The sequence below is a fragment of the Pongo abelii genome, chromosome 19, assembly GCF_028885655.2.
Source record: "Pongo abelii isolate AG06213 chromosome 19, NHGRI_mPonAbe1-v2.0_pri, whole genome shotgun sequence".
In the NCBI taxonomy this organism is placed as follows: Eukaryota; Metazoa; Chordata; class Mammalia; order Primates; family Hominidae; genus Pongo; species Pongo abelii.
The window spans coordinates 73,529,602-73,543,493 of record NC_072004.2 but is presented as its reverse complement, the minus strand read 5'-3'; the positions used below and the strand labels follow the sequence as shown (position 1 = coordinate 73,543,493).

The following is a 13,892-nucleotide window of genomic DNA, read 5'->3' as shown; positions in this document are numbered from 1 at the left end:
GGAGAGAGAGAGAGAGAGGAGAAAGAAGTTCAATTCCGGGTGGATCCCATTCCTTTAAAAGGTCGCCACCCACTCGACTGCCAAGCTGAGATCTAAGGACCTCCAAAGGAGTAGGTCGTGGCCTTCCCAAAGCGCAGTAGTCACAGTGGAAACGGAAGTATGCCGCAAAGCCTACCGTCTACCGCCCGCAGGTCAGAAACCTCATGGTACTTCAAGAGGAGCAGCTAAGTCAAGCCGGCGTGTCACGGGTACTGGGCGTGCAAGCCGCCCCGCAGGTACTCTGTCTCTTTCTTCCTCTACTTTTAGGAAACACACGTATGTATCCCCGGAGGGAAGTGCACCGTTCCTGGAGGTACTGCAATACCAGGTCGATGCGTGGAGTGGACGGAGCAAGCTCCTATTCCATCTCCCTGCTCCAAAAATCCATTTAATATATTGTCCTCGGATAGAGGACGTATCAGATATTAAACTGATAAGAACAGATACTACACTTGATCTTAGCCAAAAGGCCGAGAAGCGATGCGGTCGCCCTCGCGCCCGCCGTCACCGTCCCACTCTCATCCACATTCAAGTCGCGGTGAGAGCCCCAGCCTCGCTCCTTGCCCCATTCCCTCTGTCTCGTCCACAGCGCTATTGACGCCCTTACACACTCGGGCTGATTTCTTATTCTCCGCCTTTGAAAAGGGAAATCTTACACCCGTGCTTGTTCCGGCGTTCCCGGGCTTTCATTTCGAATTTGCATGCCCCGCCCTTCCACAGAGGGCGTGGCCTCCGCGGTTGACTCCGCCCCCCGGGGCCGCCTCTGCGTGGGGGAGCCGGGGCTCCGCTGGGGGCGACTTCCTTGTTTGTATCCAGCCAGCGAAAAGACAGAACCGGAAGAGACTGGGGGGCGAGGGCGAGAGGGGTCTGTGGAAGAGACCTGTCGGCGGAGAGCGGTCCACGCTTTCCTGGAGAAAGACGAGGCCCCAGGGCAGGAGCGCGGGCTGCGCTGGGCCTTTACTTCGTCGCCCGCGGGCGGGGAGACCGGCCCCGTACCCGAGGGGACGAGGGGCCCATGCCGAGTCAGGGAAGCCGAAGGCCTGGAGGGGCTTCCGGGAGCAGGGGCTGGAGTTCCTCCGCCAGGCAGGAGGCTGGCACCAGACACCCGGCAGAGGGAGGCGGCGAGGGCCCGGCAAGGATTCTCCCCAGCCCCTGTGCCTGCGTCTCCTGTGGCTTCTGTGCACGGACCGTGTCCTGTGCCGTGTAGGGACAGCTGCCTCTCTGCTCGGGACGTGGATTCCTTTCTCCTTTCACCTCCTCCTCGCCTGGCTACTTCTGACGCAGGTCGTCAGGACTCCGCTTGGGTGTCACCCGTCCAGGAAGCCTCCCTTACTCAAGGGCCCTCGGCACCCGCCCCGTATGTAAGACTAGCAGCCCTCCTGTGTATTTCATCGCACCCCACCCCACCCCGCCGTTGTTTATATCAGCTATTCCACTCACCACCCTTCTGGGCAACCCTTTATCTCCCGCTCTGAAATCCCATCACGGAGGGCTGGGACCCCCTCCTCAGTGCTTATCCCTGTTTCCCCGCGCGAGTCTGGCGCCTGGCGTGTGGAAGGCGCTCAGTAAACGTTTGTGGAGCGAAGAAACGACGCAAACGTGATGAGCACGACAGACCGCAACAGGGAAGACGCAGTTAGGAGGCTACTGGCCCGGCGCGGCGCGGGGGAAAAGGGGGAAGGTCGGGCTCGGGGTGGCAGGACCCCAGAGGGCAGGGGTGACTGCCGGGGTGCTCTTGGGGCAAGATGGGCGTCAAGGCCCCCAGCAAGGTTGGGATAAAGTTTCTCTCCGAGGCACAGACTGCCGCCTGCGGGCTCAGCATTTACCTCTCCCTTCCTCCTTCCTTAACGCAACTTCAGCGGAGGGCTGAGGGCTTTACGCGCATTACCTCCGAAACTTATTTCACTCCACGGCCCTAAGAGGTGGGCCTTATTATTAGCCACGGCCAGGGTTAGGGTGAGGCCACCCCTCCAGGGCAGAATATCAGGCGGCCCCCCCTCCCCCCGCCCTAAACCATTCAGCAATCAACATAAATTATAGTTCAACGCAATATATCTTATCTTGTGGGCGGCAAGCCACCCAGGTGCCGAGGCAAGAGCCTGAAGGCACAAGCTGTTCCACTATAATAAAGAAAATAATTAGAATAAGAAAAGTTTTACGAGAGATGGGATACAGATATGATTATATCTGACTACTATTAATCATTAGTTTGTAGCGTTACTCTTTGTTCTATTACCAGAGTAATCTCTGTTCTATTATGATTACCTAGGGAAAACCAGGCCACACAGAGTTAGGAGCTGAAGGGCCACAGTGAGAGGTGACCAGAAGACAAGAGTGTGAGCCCTCATTCACGCCGGGAGAAGGGCCGCTTGAGGGCTCCTTGGCCTAGCGGTAATGCCAGTGCCCGGGAAGGCCCTGGTTACTTAGCAGACCTTGGTCTAGCGGTGGCGCCAGTGCCTGGGAAGGCACCCGGGTTACTTAGCGGACCGGGAAAGGGAATGTCCCTCTCTCCAGGGGAGATAGAGAACACTCTGCTCCACCAGCTCTTGTGGGAGGCCTGACGTTAGCCAGGCCTGCCCGCCGTCAGCCGGAGGCTTCAACGTCTCCCTGCGATGCTGTGCTTCAGTGGTCACCCTCCTGGTTCACTTTCATGTTCCGCCTGTACACCTGGCTCCTCCTTTTCAGTTCTGAGAAGATAGCAGTGGCAGAATTAGTAAAAGCGCCAAAGTCTTTGGTCTTTCTGATAAGTGCATAGAAGAAACGCTGACGTTTGCTGTCCTCCCTCTCCACCTCGGCTACCACAAAGGGAAACGCCCCCTGTCCAGTGGACACGTGACTCGCGTGACCTATCCATCATTTGAGATGACTGGCACTCCTTACCCTGCCCCCTTGCCTTGAATACAATAAATAGCAGCGCCTCCAGGCGTTCGGGGCCACTACCTGTCTCCCCGCTTTGGTGGCAGTGGTTCCCCCGGGCCCAGCTGTCTTTCTTCCTATCTCTTTGTCTTCTGGCTTTAGCTCTACCGTCTCTCGCCTCCGCACGCACACGAAGAGAAAACCCACGGACCCCGTAGAGCTGGACCCTACATTATCTCAGCTACGAGATAATCAAGATATTCATGTGGACTACTGAGTCTTTCGGTGCCCCCTGGCTATTTAATTTTTTTCCTGCGGGCGAGTGTTTCCCTCATTTCACGCCATCCCAATCTCCGCCGCCCTGTCTTGTCATCCCCATTCTACAGCCCAGCACGGGGTAGTATGGCAGCCGCTAGCCACAGGTATCTAGGGAGCCCTGGAAATGCGGTCAGTTCTAACGGCGCTGTGCTCTAAGTGTGAAATACACATGAGATTTTGACGGCGGTGTGAGTACAATTCTCACAATTTTTTTTTTTTTTTTTTTCCCAGACAGAGGTTCCCCTCTTGTTACCCAGCCTGGAGTCCAATGGCGCGATCTAGGCTCTCTGCAACCTCCGCCTCCCGGGTTCAGGCGATTCTCCTGCCTCAGCCTCCCGAGCAGCTGGGACTACAGGCATGTGCCACCACGCCCGGCTAAGTTTGTATTTTTAGTACAGACGGGGTTTCTCCATGTTGGTCAGGCTGGTCTCCAGCTCCCGACCTCTGGTGATCTGCCCAGCTGCCGCCTCCGAAAGTGTTGCGATTACAGGCTTGAGCCACCGCTCACCACCCAGGCTTTTTTCTTTTCTTTCTTTTTTTTTTTTTTCTTAGAGACAAACTCTTGCTCTGTCACCCCAGGCTGGAGTGCAGCGGCGCGATCTCGGCTCACTGCAGCCTCTACCTCCCGGGTTCCAGCGATTCTCCTGCCTCAGCCTCCTGGGTAGCTGGGATGACAGGCGTAGGCCACCACGCCCAGCTAATTTTTGTATTTTTAGGGGGGTTTCCCCATGTCGGCCAGGCTGGTCTCGAGCTCCTGACCTCAGGCGATCCGCCGGCCTCGGCCTCCCAAAGCGCTGGGATTCCAGGCGTAAGCCACCGCGCCGGGCTCTTTCATTCTGTCTTTAGTTTCTGAGATAGAGTCTCGCTCGGACGCTCAGGTTGGACTGCAATGGCGTGATCTCGGCTCGCTGAGACTTCCGCCTCCCGGGTTCAAGGGATTCTCCTGTCTCAGCCTCCCGAGTAGCTGGGATTATTGACGCGCAGCACCACGCCCGGCTAATTTTTGTGGTTTTTGTATCTTCTGTCTTCTGCTCTTTAGTACCGCATAGAGCCGCAGAAGACTAGTGAGTCGAACAAACAGCCCCTCTTGCAGCAGTTGTGGATCACGGGGCTGCCCCCGGTACTCGTCCTGTGTCTCTCCTCCAAATCCCCGCTCCTCCTCAGCTATCACCTCTGCCGATGCTGGTGGTTTCCCTGGGTACCGGGAACCAAACTCTCATTCCTGAGGGGCCTGAGCCCCCCGTGGCCAGGCCCTTCTCAAGTCAGGGTTCCTGCGCATTCACAGTTACAGGTGGCCCTGGGAGTAACACCTGGCACCCAAACAGATCACCAGAGTCCACACATAGTCCACCTGCCCTCCCTGCGTAAGATCAGCTCTTCCTCCTCCCGACGACAGATCAGGGTCAATGATCCCTGCCAGGATGGCGACTGCCCCAGCCTGCTGGTCCGACCTGTCCAGCCACAGCTGTTGCTTGAAGGCTTGAAGTTCACTGGGACCCTCTCCCGCTTTCTACAAACTGGTTCCTTTATTTTTATGTTTATTTATTTGGGACGGGGTCTGGCTCTGTCACCCAGGCTGGAGTGCAGTGGTGCAATCACTGCTCACTGCAGCATCCACCTCCCAACCTCCACCCATCCTCCTGCCTCAGCCTCTGGAATAGCTGGGGTACACATACGCCCCAGCCCGAACAGGTTTTCACTAGGTTGCCTGGGCTCTTTCTTTCTTTGTCTTTGTTTGTATGTTTGTTTGTTTGTTTCGAGACGGGGCTCCGGCTCTGCCGCCGGGGCTGCAGTGCAATGGCGTGATCTCACCTCACTGCGGCCTTCTGGGCTCAAGCGAACCTCCCACTGTGCCCGGCCTGAAGACAGCCTTTAGAGAAAGAAGCAGGGGGAGTTCTTCGGAGGACAGACAAGATTTCTGGAGTTTGGAGAGGGTGAGAGACTGGGTCAGCGAAAGGAACATTCCGATCTTTATGCTGGGATGCAACGTATACATACAGGGATGAGACCCAAAAGAGCCGGCAGAGATTTGTCATCGTGGTTGCAAGGCAACTGCCGGTGGCTGATCCCGTAAAGGATACACACACCTAGAACGGAGCCTAACGGTGCATCAGGCATGAAGGGTGGAGCCACGATGCTTGGACTTCTTGGAGTTCTGCTCCTGTGCGTTCCGTGATAAATGGCTTATACTACCTGCACCTCAGTTTTTCCTGGGCAAAAAAGGAAGCCTGTTGCCGGTGCGTTGGCACCTGCCTTAAAGCGCCGGCTACTCAGCGGGCTGAAGAGGAAGAAGTTCCTGCTAGGAAGACCCATGGACACGTATGATTACTGCAGCACTATTTACAATAGCAAAGACTTGGAACCAACTCGAATGCCCATCAGTGACAGGCTGGATAAAGAAAATGTGGCACGTATACACCATGGAATTACTACGCAGCCATAAAAAAGGATGAGTTCATGTCCTCTGCAGGAAGGTGGATGAAGCTGGAAGGCCTCAATCTCAGCAAACTGACACAGGAAGCGAAAACCAAACACCGCATGTTCTCACTCCTAAGTGGGAGCTGAACAGTGAGAATACATGGACACAGGGAGGGGAACATCACACGCCGGGCCCTGACGGGGCGTGGGGGGCAAGGGGAGAGAGAGCATTAGGACAATTAGCCAACGCATGCGGGGCTTCCAACCTAGATGACTGGTTGATAGGTGCAGCAAAGCACCGTGGCACACGTGTACCTATGTTCCAAACCTGCACGTCCTGCACATGTACCCCAGAACTTGGGAGGGGGTGGGGGAAACCAAAAGAGAGAGCGGGGGAGAGGCGGGGGGGGGAGAGAGAGAGAGAGAGACAGAGAGAGAGGGGAGAGAGAGAGGGGAGAGAGACGGAGGAGAGAGAGAGAGAGGGGAGAGAGAGAGAGAGAGGAGAAAGAAGTTCAATTCCGGGTGGATCCCATTCCTTTAAAAGGTCGCCACCCACTCGACTGCCAAGCTGAGATCTAAGGACCTCCAAAGGAGTAGGTCGTGGCCTTCCCAAAGCGCAGTAGTCACAGTGGAAACGGAAGTATGCCGCAAAGCCTACCATCTACCGCCCGCAGGTCAGAAACCTCATGGTACTTCAAGAGGAGCAGCTAAGTCAAGCCGGCGTGTCACGGGTACTGGGCGTGCAAGCCGCCCCGCAGGTACTCTGTCTCTTTCTTCCTCTACTTTTAGGAAACACACGTATGTATCCCCGGAGGGAAGTGCACCGTTCCTGGAGGTACTGCAATACCAGGTCGATGCGTGGAGTGGACGGAGCAAGCTCCTATTCCATCTCCCTGCTCCAAAAATCCATTTAATATATTGTCCTCGGATAGAGGACGTATCAGATATTAAACTGATAAGAACAGATACTACACTTGATCTTAGCCAAAAGGCCGAGAAGCGATGCGGTCGCCCTCGCGCCCGCCGTCACCGTCCCACTCTCATCCACATTCAAGTCGCGGTGAGAGCCCCAGCCTCGCTCCTTGCCCCATTCCCTCTGTCTCGTCCACAGCGCTATTGACGCCCTTACACACTCGGGCTGATTTCTTATTCTCCGCCTTTGAAAAGGGAAATCTTACACCCGTGCTTGTTCCGGCGTTCCCGGGCTTTCATTTCGAATTTGCATGCCCCGCCCTTCCACAGAGGGCGTGGCCTCCGCGGTTGACTCCGCCCCCCGGGGCCGCCTCTGCGTGGGGGAGCCGGGGCTCCGCTGGGGGCGACTTCCTTGTTTGTATCCAGCCAGCGAAAAGACAGAACCGGAAGAGACTGGGGGGCGAGGGCGAGAGGGGTCTGTGGAAGAGACCTGTCGGCGGAGAGCGGTCCACGCTTTCCTGGAGAAAGACGAGGCCCCAGGGCAGGAGCGCGGGCTGCGCTGGGCCTTTACTTCGTCGCCCGCGGGCGGGGAGACCGGCCCCGTACCCGAGGGGACGAGGGGCCCATGCCGAGTCAGGGAAGCCGAAGGCCTGGAGGGGCTTCCGGGAGCAGGGGCTGGAGTTCCTCCGCCAGGCAGGAGGCTGGCACCAGACACCCGGCAGAGGGAGGCGGCGAGGGCCCGGCAAGGATTCTCCCCAGCCCCTGTGCCTGCGTCTCCTGTGGCTTCTGTGCACGGACCGTGTCCTGTGCCGTGTAGGGACAGCTGCCTCTCTGCTCGGGACGTGGATTCCTTTCTCCTTTCACCTCCTCCTCGCCTGGCTACTTCTGACGCAGGTCGTCAGGACTCCGCTTGGGTGTCACCCGTCCAGGAAGCCTCCCTTACTCAAGGGCCCTCGGCACCCGCCCCGTATGTAAGACTAGCAGCCCTCCTGTGTATTTCATCGCACCCCACCCCACCCCGCCGTTGTTTATATCAGCTATTCCACTCACCACCCTTCTGGGCAACCCTTTATCTCCCGCTCTGAAATCCCATCACGGAGGGCTGGGACCCCCTCCTCAGTGCTTATCCCTGTTTCCCCGCGCGAGTCTGGCGCCTGGCGTGTGGAAGGCGCTCAGTAAACGTTTGTGGAGCGAAGAAACGACGCAAACGTGATGAGCACGACAGACCGCAACAGGGAAGACGCAGTTAGGAGGCTACTGGCCCGGCGCGGCGCGGGGGAAAAGGGGGAAGGTCGGGCTCGGGGTGGCAGGACCCCAGAGGGCAGGGGTGACTGCCGGGGTGCTCTTGGGGCAAGATGGGCGTCAAGGCCCCCAGCAAGGTTGGGATAAAGTTTCTCTCCGAGGCACAGACTGCCGCCTGCGGGCTCAGCATTTACCTCTCCCTTCCTCCTTCCTTAACGCAACTTCAGCGGAGGGCTGAGGGCTTTACGCGCATTACCTCCGAAACTTATTTCACTCCACGGCCCTAAGAGGTGGGCCTTATTATTAGCCACGGCCAGGGTTAGGGTGAGGCCACCCCTCCAGGGCAGAATATCAGGCGGCCCCCCCTCCCCCCGCCCTAAACCATTCAGCAATCAACATAAATTATAGTTCAACGCAATATATCTTATCTTGTGGGCGGCAAGCCACCCAGGTGCCGAGGCAAGAGCCTGAAGGCACAAGCTGTTCCACTATAATAAAGAAAATAATTAGAATAAGAAAAGTTTTACGAGAGATGGGATACAGATATGATTATATCTGACTACTATTAATCATTAGTTTGTAGCGTTACTCTTTGTTCTATTACCAGAGTAATCTCTGTTCTATTATGATTACCTAGGGAAAACCAGGCCACACAGAGTTAGGAGCTGAAGGGCCACAGTGAGAGGTGACCAGAAGACAAGAGTGTGAGCCCTCATTCACGCCGGGAGAAGGGCCGCTTGAGGGCTCCTTGGCCTAGCGGTAATGCCAGTGCCCGGGAAGGCCCTGGTTACTTAGCAGACCTTGGTCTAGCGGTGGCGCCAGTGCCTGGGAAGGCACCCGGGTTACTTAGCGGACCGGGAAAGGGAATGTCCCTCTCTCCAGGGGAGATAGAGAACACTCTGCTCCACCAGCTCTTGTGGGAGGCCTGACGTTAGCCAGGCCTGCCCGCCGTCAGCCGGAGGCTTCAACGTCTCCCTGCGATGCTGTGCTTCAGTGGTCACCCTCCTGGTTCACTTTCATGTTCCGCCTGTACACCTGGCTCCTCCTTTTCAGTTCTGAGAAGATAGCAGTGGCAGAATTAGTAAAAGCGCCAAAGTCTTTGGTCTTTCTGATAAGTGCATAGAAGAAACGCTGACGTTTGCTGTCCTCCCTCTCCACCTCGGCTACCACAAAGGGAAACGCCCCCTGTCCAGTGGACACGTGACTCGCGTGACCTATCCATCATTTGAGATGACTGGCACTCCTTACCCTGCCCCCTTGCCTTGAATACAATAAATAGCAGCGCCTCCAGGCGTTCGGGGCCACTACCTGTCTCCCCGCTTTGGTGGCAGTGGTTCCCCCGGGCCCAGCTGTCTTTCTTCCTATCTCTTTGTCTTCTGGCTTTAGCTCTACCGTCTCTCGCCTCCGCACGCACACGAAGAGAAAACCCACGGACCCCGTAGAGCTGGACCCTACATTATCTCAGCTACGAGATAATCAAGATATTCATGTGGACTACTGAGTCTTTCGGTGCCCCCTGGCTATTTAATTTTTTTCCTGCGGGCGAGTGTTTCCCTCATTTCACGCCATCCCAATCTCCGCCGCCCTGTCTTGTCATCCCCATTCTACAGCCCAGCACGGGGTAGTATGGCAGCCGCTAGCCACAGGTATCTAGGGAGCCCTGGAAATGCGGTCAGTTCTAACGGCGCTGTGCTCTAAGTGTGAAATACACATGAGATTTTGACGGCGGTGTGAGTACAATTCTCACAATTTTTTTTTTTTTTTTTTTCCCAGACAGAGGTTCCCCTCTTGTTACCCAGCCTGGAGTCCAATGGCGCGATCTAGGCTCTCTGCAACCTCCGCCTCCCGGGTTCAGGCGATTCTCCTGCCTCAGCCTCCCGAGCAGCTGGGACTACAGGCATGTGCCACCACGCCCGGCTAAGTTTGTATTTTTAGTACAGACGGGGTTTCTCCATGTTGGTCAGGCTGGTCTCCAGCTCCCGACCTCTGGTGATCTGCCCAGCTGCCGCCTCCGAAAGTGTTGCGATTACAGGCTTGAGCCACCGCTCACCACCCAGGCTTTTTTCTTTTCTTTCTTTTTTTTTTTTTTCTTAGAGACAAACTCTTGCTCTGTCACCCCAGGCTGGAGTGCAGCGGCGCGATCTCGGCTCACTGCAGCCTCTACCTCCCGGGTTCCAGCGATTCTCCTGCCTCAGCCTCCTGGGTAGCTGGGATGACAGGCGTAGGCCACCACGCCCAGCTAATTTTTGTATTTTTAGGGGGGTTTCCCCATGTCGGCCAGGCTGGTCTCGAGCTCCTGACCTCAGGCGATCCGCCGGCCTCGGCCTCCCAAAGCGCTGGGATTCCAGGCGTAAGCCACCGCGCCGGGCTCTTTCATTCTGTCTTTAGTTTCTGAGATAGAGTCTCGCTCGGACGCTCAGGTTGGACTGCAATGGCGTGATCTCGGCTCGCTGAGACTTCCGCCTCCCGGGTTCAAGGGATTCTCCTGTCTCAGCCTCCCGAGTAGCTGGGATTATTGACGCGCAGCACCACGCCCGGCTAATTTTTGTGGTTTTTGTATCTTCTGTCTTCTGCTCTTTAGTACCGCATAGAGCCGCAGAAGACTAGTGAGTCGAACAAACAGCCCCTCTTGCAGCAGTTGTGGATCACGGGGCTGCCCCCGGTACTCGTCCTGTGTCTCTCCTCCAAATCCCCGCTCCTCCTCAGCTATCACCTCTGCCGATGCTGGTGGTTTCCCTGGGTACCGGGAACCAAACTCTCATTCCTGAGGGGCCTGAGCCCCCCGTGGCCAGGCCCTTCTCAAGTCAGGGTTCCTGCGCATTCACAGTTACAGGTGGCCCTGGGAGTAACACCTGGCACCCAAACAGATCACCAGAGTCCACACATAGTCCACCTGCCCTCCCTGCGTAAGATCAGCTCTTCCTCCTCCCGACGACAGATCAGGGTCAATGATCCCTGCCAGGATGGCGACTGCCCCAGCCTGCTGGTCCGACCTGTCCAGCCACAGCTGTTGCTTGAAGGCTTGAAGTTCACTGGGACCCTCTCCCGCTTTCTACAAACTGGTTCCTTTATTTTTATGTTTATTTATTTGGGACGGGGTCTGGCTCTGTCACCCAGGCTGGAGTGCAGTGGTGCAATCACTGCTCACTGCAGCATCCACCTCCCAACCTCCACCCATCCTCCTGCCTCAGCCTCTGGAATAGCTGGGGTACACATACGCCCCAGCCCGAACAGGTTTTCACTAGGTTGCCTGGGCTCTTTCTTTCTTTGTCTTTGTTTGTATGTTTGTTTGTTTGTTTCGAGACGGGGCTCCGGCTCTGCCGCCGGGGCTGCAGTGCAATGGCGTGATCTCACCTCACTGCGGCCTTCTGGGCTCAAGCGAACCTCCCACTGTGCCCGGCCTGAAGACAGCCTTTAGAGAAAGAAGCAGGGGGAGTTCTTCGGAGGACAGACAAGATTTCTGGAGTTTGGAGAGGGTGAGAGACTGGGTCAGCGAAAGGAACATTCCGATCTTTATGCTGGGATGCAACGTATACATACAGGGATGAGACCCAAAAGAGCCGGCAGAGATTTGTCATCGTGGTTGCAAGGCAACTGCCGGTGGCTGATCCCGTAAAGGATACACACACCTAGAACGGAGCCTAACGGTGCATCAGGCATGAAGGGTGGAGCCACGATGCTTGGACTTCTTGGAGTTCTGCTCCTGTGCGTTCCGTGATAAATGGCTTATACTACCTGCACCTCAGTTTTTCCTGGGCAAAAAAGGAAGCCTGTTGCCGGTGCGTTGGCACCTGCCTTAAAGCGCCGGCTACTCAGCGGGCTGAAGAGGAAGAAGTTCCTGCTAGGAAGACCCATGGACACGTATGATTACTGCAGCACTATTTACAATAGCAAAGACTTGGAACCAACTCGAATGCCCATCAGTGACAGGCTGGATAAAGAAAATGTGGCACGTATACACCATGGAATTACTACGCAGCCATAAAAAAGGATGAGTTCATGTCCTCTGCAGGAAGGTGGATGAAGCTGGAAGGCCTCAATCTCAGCAAACTGACACAGGAAGCGAAAACCAAACACCGCATGTTCTCACTCCTAAGTGGGAGCTGAACAGTGAGAATACATGGACACAGGGAGGGGAACATCACACGCCGGGCCCTGACGGGGCGTGGGGGGCAAGGGGAGAGAGAGCATTAGGACAATTAGCCAACGCATGCGGGGCTTCCAACCTAGATGACTGGTTGATAGGTGCAGCAAAGCACCGTGGCACACGTGTACCTATGTTCCAAACCTGCACGTCCTGCACATGTACCCCAGAACTTGGGAGGGGGTGGGGGAAACCAAAAGAGAGAGCGGGGGAGAGGCGGGGGGGGGAGAGAGAGAGAGAGAGACAGAGAGAGAGGGGAGAGAGAGAGGGGAGAGAGACGGAGGAGAGAGAGAGAGAGGGGAGAGAGAGAGAGAGAGGAGAAAGAAGTTCAATTCCGGGTGGATCCCATTCCTTTAAAAGGTCGCCACCCACTCGACTGCCAAGCTGAGATCTAAGGACCTCCAAAGGAGTAGGTCGTGGCCTTCCCAAAGCGCAGTAGTCACAGTGGAAACGGAAGTATGCCGCAAAGCCTACCATCTACCGCCCGCAGGTCAGAAACCTCATGGTACTTCAAGAGGAGCAGCTAAGTCAAGCCGGCGTGTCACGGGTACTGGGCGTGCAAGCCGCCCCGCAGGTACTCTGTCTCTTTCTTCCTCTACTTTTAGGAAACACACGTATGTATCCCCGGAGGGAAGTGCACCGTTCCTGGAGGTACTGCAATACCAGGTCGATGCGTGGAGTGGACGGAGCAAGCTCCTATTCCATCTCCCTGCTCCAAAAATCCATTTAATATATTGTCCTCGGATAGAGGACGTATCAGATATTAAACTGATAAGAACAGATACTACACTTGATCTTAGCCAAAAGGCCGAGAAGCGATGCGGTCGCCCTCGCGCCCGCCGTCACCGTCCCACTCTCATCCACATTCAAGTCGCGGTGAGAGCCCCAGCCTCGCTCCTTGCCCCATTCCCTCTGTCTCGTCCACAGCGCTATTGACGCCCTTACACACTCGGGCTGATTTCTTATTCTCCGCCTTTGAAAAGGGAAATCTTACACCCGTGCTTGTTCCGGCGTTCCCGGGCTTTCATTTCGAATTTGCATGCCCCGCCCTTCCACAGAGGGCGTGGCCTCCGCGGTTGACTCCGCCCCCCGGGGCCGCCTCTGCGTGGGGGAGCCGGGGCTCCGCTGGGGGCGACTTCCTTGTTTGTATCCAGCCAGCGAAAAGACAGAACCGGAAGAGACTGGGGGGCGAGGGCGAGAGGGGTCTGTGGAAGAGACCTGTCGGCGGAGAGCGGTCCACGCTTTCCTGGAGAAAGACGAGGCCCCAGGGCAGGAGCGCGGGCTGCGCTGGGCCTTTACTTCGTCGCCCGCGGGCGGGGAGACCGGCCCCGTACCCGAGGGGACGAGGGGCCCATGCCGAGTCAGGGAAGCCGAAGGCCTGGAGGGGCTTCCGGGAGCAGGGGCTGGAGTTCCTCCGCCAGGCAGGAGGCTGGCACCAGACACCCGGCAGAGGGAGGCGGCGAGGGCCCGGCAAGGATTCTCCCCAGCCCCTGTGCCTGCGTCTCCTGTGGCTTCTGTGCACGGACCGTGTCCTGTGCCGTGTAGGGACAGCTGCCTCTCTGCTCGGGACGTGGATTCCTTTCTCCTTTCACCTCCTCCTCGCCTGGCTACTTCTGACGCAGGTCGTCAGGACTCCGCTTGGGTGTCACCCGTCCAGGAAGCCTCCCTTACTCAAGGGCCCTCGGCACCCGCCCCGTATGTAAGACTAGCAGCCCTCCTGTGTATTTCATCGCACCCCACCCCACCCCGCCGTTGTTTATATCAGCTATTCCACTCACCACCCTTCTGGGCAACCCTTTATCTCCCGCTCTGAAATCCCATCACGGAGGGCTGGGACCCCCTCCTCAGTGCTTATCCCTGTTTCCCCGCGCGAGTCTGGCGCCTGGCGTGTGGAAGGCGCTCAGTAAACGTTTGTGGAGCGAAGAAACGACGCAAACGTGATGAGCACGACAGACCGCAACAG

General features: G+C 56.8%; 3 non-coding genes across 3 annotated transcripts; all 3 read right to left on the bottom strand.

Moving 5' to 3' along the window:
• Positions 1 to 330: 330 nt before the first annotated feature.
• Positions 331 to 521, bottom strand: LOC129054973 (U2 spliceosomal RNA). Its single transcript, XR_008519651.1, has one exon. It is a non-coding gene; the product is annotated as a U2 spliceosomal RNA (small nuclear RNA).
• A 5,923-nt stretch (positions 522 to 6,444) lies between these two features.
• Positions 6,445 to 6,635, bottom strand: LOC129055006 (U2 spliceosomal RNA). The gene has a single exon (XR_008519684.1). It is a non-coding gene; the product is annotated as a U2 spliceosomal RNA (small nuclear RNA).
• Positions 6,636 to 12,558: 5,923 nt separating this feature from the next.
• LOC129055004 (U2 spliceosomal RNA) lies at positions 12,559 to 12,749 on the bottom strand. Its single transcript, XR_008519682.2, has one exon. It is a non-coding gene; the product is annotated as a U2 spliceosomal RNA (small nuclear RNA).
• Positions 12,750 to 13,892: the final 1,143 nt, after the last annotated feature.